Below are 14,226 nucleotides of genomic sequence, written 5' to 3' on the forward strand. Positions count from 1 at the left end.
GTCTTTCCATTTTATCCGATTCCTTAATCGCTAAGAAGTGTGCAGACTTAGTCAATCGGTCAACGATCACCCTGATGGTATCGCATCCCGTCGGTGTTTTAGGTAGTCCCGTGATAAAATCCATTGAAATGTGTTCCCATTTCCACGTTGGAAGTTCCGGTTGCTGTAGTAGGCCAGATGGTTTCTGATATTCTATTTTGACTCTGGCACAAGTCAAGCATTTGCTCACGTAGGTGGCAATGTCGGCTTTCATGTTTGGCCACCAGGAAAGTGCCTTTAAGTCATGGTACATTTTATCTGAACCAGGGTGGATAGAATATCGGGACTTGTATGCTTCGTTCATCACTAGCGTTCTCAACTCTCCGTATCGTGGAACCCAAATCTGGTTCTCAAAATATCGGACCCCGTCCGATTTGGTTTCGAGTTGCTTGTTCATGCCCCGCATGACTTCTGATGGAAGATTATCATCTTTCAAAGCTTCGAGTTGCGCCTCGCAAATCTGATCGGGTAAATTGGCCTGAATCGTAAGTTGCAATGCTCGCACTCGCCTGGGTTTATCGGTTTCTTTTCTGCTGAGAGCGTCGGCCACCACATTGGCCTTTCCAGGGTGGTACTTGATGGCACAATCATATTCCTTAAGTAGCTCGACCCAACGACGCTGTCGCATGTTCAGCTAATGACAAAGAACAGCTGTGAACTACATGATTTTAAAATATTATCAACCAAAAGTTGATCTATGTTCAAAAACTTTTATAAAGAAAATGCAAACGTGAGGGTTAATTCTAGAACTATAGGGGTGGAGGCAATCATATAAGTCCTTTAAACATTCTAAATGAAAGCCCTGTAAGTCCGACTTGCGTGGCATGTAAGTCCAACGTTCAACCTCATATACGTTTGTAAATTTTGAAAAGAAATATCTAACATTTTTTATCAATATGTTCTGTCATTAAAATTTTGACCAAATCCGAGGGGTCAAAGTCAAATTTGGGTGATCTGGAGAAAGCCAAATAAGCCTTGAGAATAAATAAGAGCATCAGAAAACAACATGTGTTATACATTAAGAATTATGCACATTAACTGAAACTTAATCATATCACCAAAGAGATAATATTCATGTTAAGTCTAGACATGCTATTGACCTGTCTATGTTGTCATAATAATGCTGAGAATGAAGTATTGAGAAAGCTACTTTGCCAATATAATCCCATTCTTGAGATATTTTCAGCAAATGCAAAGAAATGTTTTGAAAAGAATAATAACTTAAATTTGATCTCTAAATGCACCACTTGCTCTTAAACAATGAGTTTTCAATGATAAATATAACTGATAGTGTGTTTAAGTCAAAATGTGTTGCATTTTACCTACAAAAAGGTTGATTATGTAATTTCGGGTAGGTTTGATGATTTATAACCTTTCCGGGCACACTTAGATGGTTTTATCTAACTTTGTTAATTTTGGGCATGCTCTGGAGTAATTTAACACTTTTCGGGTAAAGTACTCTATTCTACTTACTTTCTGAGCAAACCTGATATTTGAATATGATACTCTAGCAAACTTTAGTGTTTTTGAACTTCCTAACACACTTAGGTGTTTACTGTTTAAATTCATTTCTAGCAAGCTTTATGTTTTAGTGATTATGATTCTTTGAAATTGTAAGTGTTTTCGGGCAGACTTAGTTTCCCGGGCACACTATGAATTTTCGAATGTTCCCCTAATATATTCCATAATTTCAAAAATTAACTTTCCGAGTACACTTTGTGTTTAGAATCCACTTCAAGCACACTGTATTTCTTGGAAGTTTTTTGGGCACACTTTGCATCAAAGTATGTTTGACTGAATATGTGAATGTTATTCAGGTAAGATCTGTGATAGAATAAATCATTCGGATAAGGTCTGTACTAGACTAAGATATTCGGGTAAGATCTGTGCTAGACTAAGTTATTCGGGTAAGGTCTATGCTAGACAAACTTATTCGGGTAAGGTCTGTGCTAGAAAATGTTATTCGGGTAAGGTTTAATACTTGACTATTTTCGGGTAAGGTTTTTAGGTGTCAAAACTTTTAATGGATAAGATTACTATATGACAGCTATTAACTTACTAAACGACAAAATGCATTTAAAACCCACTTTCAAAAGGTATATAAAGATGGAGTGAGAGAAGTTTTTCAACATTATTTTCCCTCTATCTCTCTCCTTCCACTGATTGTTCTCTAAAAAACCTAACCGACTTATCGCATTCATCATTAATCCTAACCCTAATTTATCAGCCCTCACAATCCGACTCGGTAAGCTTTAATTATGTATTATCCGACCACGATTAAGTGACAATGGGCTCTGATTATTCATGTTTATTAATATCTCTGTTTTATGTGTAGGTTATAAACTTGTCGAAGAACAGGTTCTTAATGATATTTCTTTCTTCTTCTTCAAAATTATGATTTCATATTAGTTAAAGTTGTTAACTTTAGGACTAATTTCTTCTTTGAATGTGTTTGATTATGTTTTTTCAGAATTGGCTGATGATAACCCACCAAGATATAAGTTTGAGAACAAGCACAATATGTGTGCCTTATTGCAAGTCATTCCGTCAAATGAAGAGGTTGCTTTAATGATCAGATGGCTACAACGATCAAACACTAATTTTGCTTTGATTGAATATCCAACTATCTACCGAAATCATTCCCTTGATTTTTGGACATCAGTAAGGTTGTATGACGATGTTAACAGAAAGAGGATTGAAGCCACCGTGGCGAATCAAGAAATTCGCATAGATGAACGGGTGATTCGAAGTTGCTTGAGGTTAAACGATGATAACCCAGAATCACTTCATTTGACAACTGCTCAATTGTTTTGAATATTCAGTCAAATGATGGGTTATCAGGGGACTATTCATGAAGGACAATTCCAGAAAGGAATGTTCCCCTTGTTATATCTTTTTGTAATTCATCATGTCATTCAAGGTTTTGCCCCCCCCCCCCCCAAAAGGGATCCTGGATTCTTATGAGTCGGGATCTGGCTAATGCCACAGTTGCTATCCTATTCAGATATCCATTCAATTTCTCAAAGATGATCTTTAATGGACTGGTGAGAAACTTGAAGAAGGAAAAACATGATAGATTCTTGCAAGATCCCAAATTTTTACAAATCATTTTCAACTAGGATTTGGAAGGTTTACCTGTTACTGGGATCACACATTCATTGCAAAATCCAGATACTTTCAAAAGAATTTCAATGTCAAGTAGTACCAACATATTCAATTCGAATATTGTACTTGAAGATCTACCATGGCTAATGGTTGATGATATCCAAATTCCTCATTTACAGGAGTTATTGGCTGAAGAGGAACATGATGTAGAGAATGAGAATGATGGAGATGATGACTCTGATGATAATGGAAATGACGGTGATGATGGAAATGATGAGGTGATGATGGGAGAAATGATTTTGATGATGATGGTGCTGGGCTTGCAGAAGGAGGTAATGATAATTTTAATGAACATGTACAAAATCAGGGGGAGTTACAAATTACACAAACTCCAACTACCACACCTATTCACTCACCACAAAAAACACCACCATACCTACCATCACCAAATGAACAAACATCTCAAACTCCAATACACTCACCATATTCCACTCCACCACTAAATGACCAACCTATTCACACCCCATTCACTCATACACCCATCCTAAATCAAAGCCAAACGTAACAATTAAACCAAACCCAACCTCAAACCCAACCTTAGACTCAAACCCACACCCAAACTCAAACTCAATCCTAGACACGAACCTCAAACCCTTTACCAGAACCATTGAACATCTCACCTTCCACTACATCTCCCAATATTGCCAATATCTACAAGAGAAACTTTGACCTAATAATTGAAGCAGTAAGTCTGAGAGGTGAAAATGCGGATTTGAAGAATGAGAATGCTGAACTGAAAGCTCAGTTTGCTGTTGCACATTCAAGAATTCAAACCCTGGAGCAGGAGGTTGAGAAGACCTCAACTGCCCCAAAACAGTGGGAAAGACTAATATGATGTTGTGATGGTAGATGCTGGTGTAGATGCTGGTGTGTTGTCAATCTATGATGGTTTGATATGTTTATTAAATGCATATGATGCTTCTGAAGAAAGTTGTGAAAGACTAATATCAGAAGAGGACTATGAAGCTGATAAGTCTAAAGAAGATCAGCAGAACTATGATGCTGATAATGAAATTCTGAATGTGTTGAACAGAGATGAGGATGAGGGAAGAGGAGAGAAGGAGACTGAGGTCGGAGATGAAATGATGAATATTGATGCAAATGTGGCTACCGTTGATGTAGTTACTCATATGCAGACTAATGCAGCCACTGACATAGAGACTGATGTGTTGACTGATATTTTAACTACAATAGATGCTCAAACTGATGTGATCAATGATGATGATGCTGCTACTGAGTAGCTTATAATCACTAAAACTAAAACTGAACAACCTCAAAGTTCCAAAAGGGTAGAGTATGATGCAGAAATGGAGGCTCTTGATAAAGAAATTGATGATTATCAATCTAAAAGTCAAGAAGATTTGAAAAGAAGAATGGAGAAGGGAAAAGAAAAAGTTAATGAGGATGATGAAGTGGAAGAGCCTGTTAAGGCAAATGTTGTTAGAGAAGAGGAGGAAGAAGATAAAGCCACTGCTGCTAGGAGATTGCAACTAGTCATAAATGAAACATGGGAGAGGGAAAACATTGCCCGAACCATGGATCCATTGGAATTGGTAGAGTAGGAGGTTCTAATTGATCAAGCCAATATTACCAAAATGATTGATGAAGAGGAGGCTGATGATCAAGAAGTGATAGAAACCTTGATAAACTTGAAGAAATATGAGGAAGTTGACAATCCCTAGCCATTGTAGTGCGTATGTTTGCACAGTCCTCAAGCCAACCTCAATAGGAACCTGAAAATGAACCTGAGCAACAAACTAATGAAACATTTGAGGAAATGATGGCTAAAGCTGCAAAAATTCATCATGAGATTGCAAGTAGATTTGAAAAATTTTACACAAAAAAAGAAAAGCTGGTGAAGAAGCTAGAAGAGATGAATCTGTGAAGAAAGGAAAATGGGATGAAAAGAATAAAAATTATGTTGAAACACATGATGATGAAGCAAGTCCTCTAAGGCCAGTTCTACTACAAACATTGAGGCCTGAAGAATTTGTTCAAGGAGTACCAAATGTTCCAGTCCCTAAAAATCCAACTCTAGATGAACCTAAAATTGATGCAGTCAATGAAACAACAGAGGAGGAGGATGAATCTAATGAATCTGATAATGATAATGATGATGACCATGAAGGGAATCAGGAAAATGTTGAAATTGTTAATGTTGTGGCTCCTGAAGTTACAATAACTAAGGATTAAAGGAGAAGCATTGAGCAGAGCTTAATTGAAGCCAAAAGGAAAAATCCTCTAGTTATCAAGCTAATGGGTCTTGGAATAAGCTTTGAAAGAATATCTTCTTTAAATGATGATGAACTACAAAGAAGATTAAACAAAGAAAGGGACACTATTGAGAAACTAATACAACAAAAGAACAGAGATGGACAAAAGTATAGAGAGTATTTGAGAAAGCATGGGTATTCTGAGAAAGACTTATCTCATTTCAAGCTTGAACAGCTAAGAGAAGCTTATAATAACACCAGAGATGAAGTGAAAGAAATATTTGTTAGAGAAGATGAGCTTGCTGAGAAACTTGAAGCTCCGAAAAAGAAATATGCTGGAAAATATGGTTACTTGATAGATAAGGGAATGGCACCAGAAGCAGTGGATAGCCTAACTAAGGCTGCTATTGAGTCACTCTACAACAAGTATAAAAGGAAAGATCAATTGAAGAGAGTGCAACCTGAACCATCTAGTTTACAGCACAGGGGAGATCAAGATGAACCCCCTATAAAGAATAGAAAGATCATGACCCTAAGGGAGAAACAAAAGACCCAAATTGAAAAAGAAAAATCAAAAGGGGCAATTGCTGATGAAACCCCAATCCCAATGGAAGTGAAACCTGAACCAGTGGACGAACCTATTATTCCTTGGGAAAATGATGAAATGATTCAAATCCTTTGGGGTGTAATGGTGAATCAGAAGGGAATGAATGAGAATGCCTTTGATGCATTGGATAAGTATGAATTGAAAGAACTGTTTTATTTGCAAAAGGCTGAACTGGAGAAAGTTCTGTTGGAGGGAGAGAACCCCAGAAGTTTTGTTGATGGAAGATTTGTACCAGCAGGATTAATGAAAATTTTGCAGAACTGATCAACTACCCTGCTGAATTAATTGAATCTATGTATATGAAAGTCTTTGATATATCTAGGCTTAGCAAACCTATGAAGTCTATCCCAATTAGGCCACCTATAACAAGACCACACCCATCTGCAGGCAGAGGTGAATCAAGTAGATCAGGATCACAAAGAATGACAGGGCCACAATCAAATGTGGATCTTCCAAGAAATCTCTACTTTGACTCAGTCTCTGAGTCTTTAAAGGTGATTATGCAAAGCAGACAATTGAGAGATATTGTATTCAGAGATGATTTTGCTGAGTATTCAAGAGAACAATTGAAGAAAATGGCCACACTAAATTTATATGATTATCATGATAGAAACAAGTTGGCCGAGAGACAGCAAAATGAACTCTCCAAGTTTCTAAAAAGGGAAGCTGAGAAGGGATTTCCATTTCTGAAAGAAAAGAAAAGTTGGAAGTTGACAAAACAAGATAGTACAAGAAGAGCAACAAGAATGAAGAAAATAAGAAGTGTTGAATTGAACTATCAAGTGTCAGTGAGAAACAACAATCCCCTGTCAAATATGAATACTTGTATAAACATTGGAAGAAGAATGACACGTCGAAACTACACTGTTTAGTAGAATGGCATCATTGCTGAAATTGAATATAAAGAAAATGATGGCCACTATGTTCTTCGAAATTCAGATGGGCTTATCTTGGGGATAATCAAAAAGGATGAAGACCTGACCTATCTGCATGATGAAGATCTTATAGATATAAGGGATATGGAGATTCCTGAAAGTCACACTCATTACCAGATCCTTTCTATCTTCAGACAAAGGGCAGGAACAGTGATGGTCAATCGAAGGCAAGCAGCCTATGATGCAAAGAGAAGATAAAAGATCTTAGAAGGTTTTGCTATGTAATGTCTTCGGACATAATTCTTAATATGTAATTGTTTGACATTTTGAATATGTAAAAATTTGATTTTGATTTGATGTGTATTTTGACTATGTGTAAGTAACTGTAGAAGTGTTTTGGGACAGCTGAGGTGTTCCAATCTAGGGGGAGATTGTTGAGTCAAGATTTGACCAAAGAAAAGTATAAGGAAGATTGGAATCTTCTCAACCTCCTCAGAAATCTCTGAGTATGGAATCCGAGCACACTTGGATTCCCGGGCAAGGTTTTCCTTCCATGGCAAGGTATTTTGTCAATCAGGCAAGGTTATCTTCTAGAATTTATCTTTAGTGTACACCCGAGTAGGATTCACTATATCTAGCAGGATTGTTCTTCATAGTCTAGTAAGGTTTACCTCCGGGTAAGCTCTTGGCTAACCAAGCTCATGAAGCCAAGTAATTGGAAGATCGGGCAAGGTATTCATCAATAAAACAGTGGTCCGAGTAAGCATGATGAGAGTAATGGAATATCTCAAGTAATATCGGGCATGATTCAACTCTATAAGGTTACAATGTTAACAAGCACACTTGACTTTGCTAATAAGCTATTCCTAGCAAGGAGTTGAAGGGACCATTGAAGAACAAGGTTGCTCGTAAAGTTACCAGGTCTACCCGAAGAAGACAAAGGCACAAAGCCTACCCGGTGAAGACACCTTATGCAAATTCTACCTGGAAGACCTGTTTTTACACTTAGCATAGTTTTGAATATGTAATTTGAATATGTATTATTTATTTAGGGTTTCCAGAAGGAATGACAGTTGTCTGGAGGTGTTAGGCCTATAAAAGGAATATTTTAGGGCACGCCTCCCACGGAGAATCCAATTAATATTGAGAGTATATTTGAGCGTGACGGCTGTCATAGAATAGTACGAATATAACTTTCCTATCAAGAAACCCTAAATCAATTGTCGTTTGTATGATTTATATTATATGAATGAAAATCTTTTGAGTGACTCTTGTGTGTTAGTTACCTTTAATTAATCTTTCAGCAACTACACTATTTGTTTCTGGTTCCGCCTTAAACAAACTGTTTTCTTTCCTAAAATAGTAACTTTCATTAACTCTCTTGTCGACACATTTATTGTGTGAGTTATGACTTGATTGTGATTTTGAGTGATTATTCGGGACTAACATTTTATCTTTTTATAATGTCTTTGTATGTACTTTCCATTTGATGTGTAACGCCCATGAGGAAAAATTTTGAATATGTAATCAATTTCCATTTAGTAATGTAATTTACTATTTTCAAGGATTTGATGTGTATTTTGAAACAAGTGTATGTAATCTGGATGTTTTTTGGTGCATCTGAGTTTGTTCCAATCTAGGGGGATTGTTAGACCTAAAGGAAGATCAAGGAAGATTGGAATCTTCTCAACCTCTTCAGAAATATGATAAGTATGGAATTTGAGCAAACCATGCACTTCGATCAAGGTTTATACTTCTTCAAGCAAGGTATATTATTTGAGTAAGGTTATCTTCAAAGAATTGTTCTAAGTTTAGAGATTCAAGAAAACTACAGTTCCTCAAGAAAGGTTGTTCTTCAGTCGAGCAAAGTTTGTGTTAGAGCATACTCTTGACTTATCCTAGCTTAAGCCAAGTCAACACGTTATTTGGTGGGTTGAGCATAGATACAATAAGAAAATCTCAAGCATACTTGTGAGAAGTAAAAATGGATTTATTACAAAGACTTCTACGAGGAAAGTTCAATCTCGATCAAGCAACGATACCTGAGTATAGGGTTGGCATATCGTGTATACATGTACACGATAATAAACAAACATGAAATGTCTATACCTGTACACGAGACGAAAACTTATCATGTACCTTTATCCCAAACACGAGCACGAACCTGTTACTACCTGGTGTACACGATAAAACACTATAATACATGATAAGAGTGTTTAGAAACACATAATTGACAACCTGTTTAGTGAAACAAAAGGCAGAGAGAGAGAGACAGAATGTTAGTTTGTATGGATTAGTTTGTATGTACGTATATGAATGTGTGTGTGTGTGTATGGTATAATAACAAATATGATTATATAATAAGGTGAACAATTTGCCATGGACAGAAGAAGCGTGGGAGTTTAAACTGATGAGTGGTGACGGCTGAGAAACAGAGAGTGAAAATTTTTTAGGAATTTAGGGTTTAGGATAATTTATATATATATACACATATATATTCACATATATATATATATACTATATAAATTTATACACTTAATTATAAAAATCTAGCAAGGTACATAGCATGCACTTAACAGGTAAACAAGAATTTTACCAATTTAGTACACGAAACCTGTTAAGGCCTTATCTATTACCTGTTAAAGTCGTGTAGGTACGTGTCGTGTATTCGTGTCTCGTGTATAAATTGTCGGTCATACCTGAGTATACTACGTTTGCTTGAATAAGTCTTAAGACAAAGATTGAAGACATCATGAAGCACTAGTTTGCTCATGGGAAATTTTTGAGCAAAGTTAGATTATATCATGAAGAGTGAAGCTTGCTTGAATAATATTTTCTTAGGAATTCTCCAAGCACACTCGAGGATTACCAGGTCTACTCGACAGAGATAAAAGTTTTCTCGAAGACCTGTTTGACGCTTGTAATTATTTTCAACACGTTTGAATATGTTTTTACAATGATTAGGGTTTCTAGAAGGAATGTCAGGTGCCTATATAACATAATACTAGGTTTATTTTTATGAGGACGGCTTATTACAATCTTATATAGACATACTGATTATCCTGTACGAAAAGGAAGTCGCACCTGACATTCCACTTGAAACCCTAACTCATTTACAATTATATTTTTCTGAATATTCTAATGTAAATCTTTTGAGTTAATAGTGTGATTTTCACTTTTAGTATTCTGACTATATTCAGCAACATATTGATTCTAGCTGATTCCACCAGCTATTATAAAGGGGTTTTCACATACTATTGTTTTGTAATTGTTCTTGTCAATAGGGGTTATCTGGTGTTACGAAATATACGGTCCTGACATATCCAAAAGATGGTCTGTCAACATACTATACTAGGCTCTTGGGGCTTGATGTAGACCATAAAGAGCCTTGTTTAAGCGGTAAACACTCAGGATAATCACGGTCTTCAAAACCGGGGGCCTCTTCACATACACCTCTTGGTGAAGAATCCCATTCCAAAACACACTCTATACGTCCATTTGTCACACTTTGAACTTCTTTTAAGAGGCATATGCAAGAAAAATACGAATGGCTTCCAGTCTTACAACCGGAGCATACAATTCATTGTAATCATTTCCTTCACGTTGATTAAAACCGTAGACAACCAGCCTTGCTTTGTTGCAAACAATAACTGCACGATCATCCTTTTTGGACTTGAAAACCCACTTAGTTTGTATTGCTTTTCGAACATGATATGGTATATTAATAAGATCCCAAACACGAAGACAAAAAATTGTTAGGAACTCGTGTTGCATTTCTTCACCCCAAGAAGTCTCTTTCTCAAGACATAGATACACTTGTTGGTTTGACTTAGGATAACAAGAACGTGTATTGCGCAATGCTTTGGATTCCCGAATCCCGAATATCAGCATAAACACACATAATAGGTCTTTTAAACATGGGCTACCTGATTATAAGTACGAACACCCGTATTCAAATGGTTCTGAGGTCGAATCTTCAAGGTTGGCATTATCTTTGGAAGAATCAGATAGCATTTCCAACAAATCAACTGATTAGGTGCTAAAGTAGAATCATTATTTGAAGAAGAACTTGTTGAATAAAGAACTTAAATTTTCCAAATATGCACGAACCAAGTCTTCATGCAGTACCTCAACCAATGGTTTTAGTGAGTTAAACAACCCATCATAATCGAGAATCCAATAAGGTCCCTTTTCAGAGAGAGATGTGGTGTATCGTTGATAGTATACATGGTCCCACTCTTCAACATACATGGAAAAAATATTAAAAAACATTTACTTAGGTGAACCATACCCAAGACACTTTTCCTACTGGTTCCTCTACAAAGTTTAACTTATCATTTACTTGCACAACTTTGAGTTGTACTATTTCCGTTTCATTAGTAAGACACTTTTCCAGGATCGAAACATGGAAAACATCGTGATTAGAACTAAGCTCTAAAGGTAGTTTTAATCGGTAGGCTATGGGACCAATTTTAGCAAAAACCTCGAAAGGTCCTATGTATCTCGGAGCTAACTTACCAGTTTTACCAAACCTTATAACACCTTTCCATGGGGACACTTTAAGAAACACTTTGTTCCCTACTTCAAAAGATAACAGTCTCAGGCGGCTTTCAGTTTTTGTTTAATCTTATGAATTTACCTATTGTTTCCTAAATCAAATAAGATCTTGTAACTTGAGTATCACCCACATCCTTCCAACAAAGTAGTTATCTACCTTTTCGCCCATATAATGCTTCGTATTGTGCCGCTTGTATACTACTATGATAGCTATTATTGTAAGAGAATTCAATGAGTGGGATGTGTTGATCCTAATTCCCTTTAAAGTCTAACACACAAGCACGAAGCAAATCTTTTACTGTTTAAATGTTTCTTACGGATTGGACATCTATTTGATGGTGGTAAGTTGTGCTCAATTGTCACGAATTGGAATGAAATGTGCAGATTTGGTTAATCGGTCTACAATTACCCAAATTGCATTATGTCCTCAAAAAGTTTTGGGAAGGTGTATAACAAAGTCCATTGTAATTTGTTCCCATTTTCAATGTGGTATTTCAGATTATTGTAGTTTATAATATTCAGCCTTAATACGAGCACAAGTCGCACATTAACTTACATACATTGCTATATCACTCTTCATTCTAGGCCACCAATAAAATTCTTTCACGTCTTTATACATTTTTTTAGTACCTGGATGAATAGATACTTGGATTTGTGCACTTCATCAAGTTTCAATTCACGAAGCCTGTTGGGATCAAGATTTGACAAAGAAAGATTGGAATCTTCTCAACCTCCTCAAAGAAATGTCTAAGAATGGAATACGAGCAAAGTTTTAGTTTGAGCAAACTACACTTCATCAAGCAAGTTTGTTCTTCAAGTCGAGCAAGGTTTGTTTCTGGGAAAACCCTTGACATAACCAAGCTGAAACCAAGTACTTTAGTGGATCTTGCAAGGTTCAATAAACAGTGATCCAAGTACACATGAAGGAAGTGATGATGTATTTATTCTAAGGACCTTTACGAGCAAGGTTCAACCTCGAGCAAGCTACAGTGTCACCAACACACTTAGTTTGTTCAAATATGTTAAAAATAAAAGGTTAAAGGGATCAAAGAAGAAAAGGTTTTCTCGTAGAATATTATCGAGAAAAGTTTGATATTATCATGAAGATTGAGGTTTGCTTGATTTCCTTGGAAAATATTCTTAGAAAAGCTTCCTCAGAGAACTGTTTCATGCACACTTATGGTTACAAGGTCTACTCGACAAGGATGGAAGCTTACTCGAAGACCTTTTACACTTGTAATATTTTTGAATACGTTTGAATATGTTTTATAACAATCATTAGGGTTTTTAGAAGGTGTCAGGTGTGCCTATTTAAGGAGAGTTTATGTCACATTTATTCAGAGGAGATGTGAGGACACCTGAGCGAATATTGAGTAATTTGACGGCTGTCAACTTTCTTGTAAAAGGAATTTTTTGTACAGAAAGTAACCTCAAACCTAACATTCAACCTAGACACCCTTATTGATCTTCATTGTATTCTTAGATAATATTAATGGAACTATTTTGAGTGAATTGTGTGTGTTTGTTTTGTTTGTCCTCGTTCAACAACAGCTTGAATATCATTGATTCCTCCTTTGATGTTCATTGGATCTTCACACGAGCATTCTACCATCTTGTCAACACTCTGTTGTTGGTTACGGGATTGATTTAGTGTTAGATCAGTCCTGATAAATGGTATCAGAGCTTTGGTTTTGCCCTTGTGAAGGTCCTATTTTTGCTAATTGTGAAGCTATTGTTGATTATTTGCTAATTTTGAATATGAAGATGATTATGAAAGTTGAGCACTGTTTCATTGGTCAGTGACGTCAGCAATTATGTTCTTTAATTTTCAGATTTTCAATCTGTTAAGGTTTAAAAGTGTTCTTTTCTCATATCTACTTTTTTTATTGTTTGCTTGTGACCATATTTTGGTATTATCCATCTGTTTTCATCAGATCTAAGGAGTATACTCTCAGATCTGATTGTTTTTCAAAATTTGTTAAGTTTTAAGTAATTTTCATTTCTAAAATATCAAAAAACAATTTCTAAACAAATGGATGAAAAAAATCTAGTCTACTAACAAGATTCCAAGGTTGTTAGGCCAGGAAAACTACATCAAATGGAAAGTTTTATTTGAAGATGATGTTTGTTACAATGATGTTGATATGTGGAATTCCATTAAGAATGGTCCATATGTTCCAACTGATGGTGCAAACAATAACCAAAAATTGGAGAGACAAATGAGGAAAAAGGATGACAAGTCAATGTCCATGTTGAAGCTAGGTCTGTTATGGGAAATCTTGACAAGTGTGAAACATCACACTACTGCTAAGGCCATGTTTGATGCTATAGTTAAAATGTTTGAAGGAAATACTGAGCTGAAAGACATCAAGAAAGACAGATTTAAGCAACAACTTGATAGGCTTAATTTTAAAGAAGAAGAGAGGTTGAAATTTGTATTTCAAGGGTTTGTTGCAATAGTCAATGAGATAAGAACTACTGACCTTGCAATCACTGATTTTGACCTGAACAAGAAGTTACTATCAGCTCTATCTAGCGAATGGTACACGGCCAGCAAATTCGTTAAAGAGAAGGCAAATTTCCCAAGCTTAAAGCTAGATGATGTTATCTACTTTCTACAAGCTGCTGAGCATTAGATGATTGAAAATCACATGTTCAAGGAAGATAAACCAAGCTTTCAAGTTGTAAATGCTCTAATTGCACCAATGGGGAACCTGTCATCAAGAATCAACAGCAAGTTCCCATCATTGAAGAACTAAATGAACTTAAT

The sequence above is a fragment of the Bidens hawaiensis genome, unplaced genomic scaffold (assembly GCF_021521415.1).
Source record: "Bidens hawaiensis isolate Kalapana, Puna unplaced genomic scaffold, B.hawaiensis_p1.1 tig00017891_1, whole genome shotgun sequence".
Taxonomy (NCBI): Eukaryota; Viridiplantae; Streptophyta; class Magnoliopsida; order Asterales; family Asteraceae; genus Bidens; species Bidens hawaiensis.